The 3,507-nt window shown below is 43.5% G+C and overlaps 1 pseudogene; it reads left to right on the forward strand.

The window, feature by feature from the left end:
• The first annotated feature begins 206 nt into the window (after positions 1-206).
• Positions 207-557, forward strand: LOC101582833 (annotated as a pseudogene).
• Positions 558-3,507: the final 2,950 nt, after the last annotated feature.

Genomic DNA, 3,507 nt, shown 5'->3' on the forward strand with positions numbered 1-3,507 from the left:
CTTGAGGGAGGGCTCATCAAGGCTTTGAAGCTGTCTGGGATTCAGCATGGCTTCTGTGACAGTGTGTGTGGGGGTAGCCCACAGCTCAGCAAGGTTTCTGGGACAGTAAGGGGGTAGCAGTTCAGCAATGCTCCCACAAAGATAAGATGCCGGGGCAGGGATCACCAACCCCTGGAATTTGTCCAGGGGTCAATGTAGCTGAAATCATGGCTGCTGTGGTTGCTGTTTGCCATGGTCTAGGGAGAAAGAAGTTGACACACAGGATAACGGCTGCTGTCTGCCTCCCAGACCCCAAACTCACTTGGTGCTATGGAAAAGAGGGTGTTCACAGTACGAACAGGTAACCAGCAATGAAAACCTGCCTGTTGTAATTGAAAATCCTTGTAAGGAACCACTTAAGCGTATCTTGTGTGGGAAACATGTGTATTATAAGAATGTACAGCTTCTGTCCTAGTTTATTTCTCCATATACTGACTGTATTCATGGGAGGCATATAACAAGTCTTTGTGGGAAGAAACAGAAATAAATTTAAAATACTATTAAGAGAGCTCAAATAATGCAGTTTATGCCAGTTATGTACAAGGATCCTGCATATCTCAAAGATCCTAAAGTTTGCAACATCAAATATCTGGAGTAAATTTCATAAAGTTATTCCCAGTAAACTGACTTCATAGTAAGTGGTTGTATGCCATTATGGTCTTACTATAGAAATGATCCCTGAAAGTATAGCCTTATGTATGCCATTATTGAATCATACTAACCTTTGGGTAGAAAAGTGTTTCAAGATTGAAGCTTCCCCCACACACCATTGAATGTTAACTAAGTAGATTATGTTCTTGAAATGCTGATATTTGTTACATTGTATATGCCTTGAATAAAAGTGCTCCTATGTAATTGTCACATAAAAAAAGAAAGACAGAAGGAAATGAAAAAATATATATGATATACATATAATGTATATGCATATACATAGGACAGCTGGACTAATTGTACTGCTAATTTCTGCTGATCTACTGAAAAGAGAAGTTAATACTTATTTTTTTCTCTTTTATTTTTTTAAAAAAAATTTTGACCAATTTTATAGGCTTATATCTGGTATCCTAAACAACTAACTAGGGGGCCAGGGAGATGGCTCAGTGGAATAAGCACTTCCCTGTCAAGCGCAAGATCCTGAGTTCAATCCCCCATTCAGAAAAAAAAAAAAAAAAAACCAAAAACCAAAAACAAAAACAAAAAAAAACTAAACAACTAACTAGAAGACAACATTATACAATATAACAACTATTGTTAAATTTCTATCATTTTTCTTAGTGAAATTCTGTATCATTTTAAAATTTTTTACTAATTTTTTTGTGTTCTCTTTAAAAATATTTTATTTAAAAAAGGGGAAAACTTGTAATGGCTTTTCAGTCTGTTGTGCCCAGACCCTCTTTCCAAACCTGTTTAACTTTGTCCTCCATAAAGTGCTTCTAAAAAATTCCCCTTAGCTCCCCACTTTATCCTCCTCAATTAAAAGAGATGTAGTACCCCTATCCCATTGCTCAGAGCCCAGGATTTGGTGAATTTATGTCCTCTCTATGTCAGATAGGGTTCAATAAGAACTTGATTTTTCTCTACTTCTTCCAGTGTCCACTTGGTTTCTCATGATATCCAAGACTTGCAACTCCTGATTCCACAACGCTCCCACTTCAGGTCTCACCAATAGCTGTAGAGCCTCAGGTTCCATACCACCTCCTCAATCCTTCTGAGCATGGCCTCCCAGGGACCACCCCACAGCCCTGGGGTGGCTGGGTCAGCCAGCCCTGTCCTCAGCACCCTCAACCTAGGCCTCACCAAAGGCTGCGGATCCCAGGCTGACACCATGCCTCCTTCCCAGCCTGGCTCCACTGGGACCATCCCACCCTCCCACAGTATCTGCCCACCAGTCCTGCAGGACACTAAATCCATTGCAACTAGTGACCCGGTTGAGACATTTCTAAAGGAACTACTTGATAACAGTACCATTCAGAAAGAGATGGAGAAGGCCACTAGACTGGAAGCCTAGAGACCAGTCCACCCTGGACCACAATGATAGCCTAAAGAGAGGTGTTTTCCTGGGGTTACGCACGTGGTAACAACACCCAGTTGCCCAGACACAGAGAAAGGAGGCCCATGGCTACTGCCTTCAGACAGAGCACAGGGATACCACCACTGGGACCTGTGGGAATGCGAGGTTCAGGGCACAGGGTTTGAGTGTAGGAAGAGAAAGAGTTCTCTGATCCCTGACTGCTTGACCTGTGGGGTCAATCTCTACACATTCATTGGTTCCAGTCCCAGTTCTCAAAACAAACCACTAGGTGATGAAATTATTACTTTTACCCCAGGGGTTTAATCCAGACCATTCACCCAGAGCAGGGAATTGGTTATACCTTGGCAGGGAGAAGGAGACACGGAGATGAAGTGGCCTACAAAAAAGGAAACACAGTTAGATCCTGTCCAGGGGATGACATGATTCATCTCCAGCCTTGGGGCTGCCTCCTACCTGGAATGACTGTGTAAAACATTATCATCAAGGCTCCCCAAGGAGGCCCTCATCCTTCCAGGGCTCACCCTCCCACCCTCTCACTACCCCTGGATTTCCACACTGCTGTCTCTCAGCATCCCACCGCTGGGTGCTTAGAGTTTATTTTCTCTTCTTCTGGCTCTTAGCAGACTCCTCTTCAGCCTCCCCATTTCATGGGGGAAACCATTCCCTCCCAGAAAATGTCTCACACTCTACCAACAGATCATAAGTTCTATTTAGGCAGAGACTACTCTGCCACTATTCACCATGCAGCACAATGCTGTTGAGCTGATGGCAGCTCCAAGCTAACTTTCCAACCATCTCCTTCTTCAAGCATGTCAGCCTCTGGCCACTTTTCTGTGCTTTCATTAGTATTGTTCTGTAACAAGCCAGATCACTCTTCAAAATCCTGCTGAAAGGCCACTTGACTGGGGAAGCTCTTGGCAGTCTCCCCACAGGATGTGTGCCTTGTGGAAGGAAACGAGTTTCAGAATCAGGCAGACCTGCCTTCTGCAAGGCTCTGCCACCAACATGAAATCTGCGCTTAGACAAGTCACCAAATCGCAGCCCCACTGCCCAAATGAAACTGAATTTCTGGACCGACAACACAAATACCTACCACAACCTGGCATACAGTGGTGACAGACTTATAGCTCCTTCCAACCACTGCTTCTCTGCACTGCATCTGACATCTGACTTTGTATTTCCGTATGACATTCTTGCCCTCTAACTGAAGCCTTCATCATCAATCAACCCACAGCAGTATGACAAATGGATGGGTTATATTTCATGTGCATGTGTTTAGGAATGCTCAATTGCTGTATGTTCAGTCAACCTGCTTGTCATTAAATATACCCGTGTTGGCACATGAAATTTTATGGACAGCCCCCAAAGTTTTACTGTAAGTCTATGTTTTAAAAACTACAGAAAAAAAAAATGACTGGGTGTGGTGATGCGTACCTGTA

This window comes from Octodon degus, unplaced genomic scaffold (genome assembly GCF_000260255.1).
Source record: "Octodon degus isolate 3935 unplaced genomic scaffold, OctDeg1.0 scaffold00245, whole genome shotgun sequence".
Lineage (NCBI taxonomy): Eukaryota > Metazoa > Chordata > Mammalia > Rodentia > Octodontidae > Octodon > Octodon degus.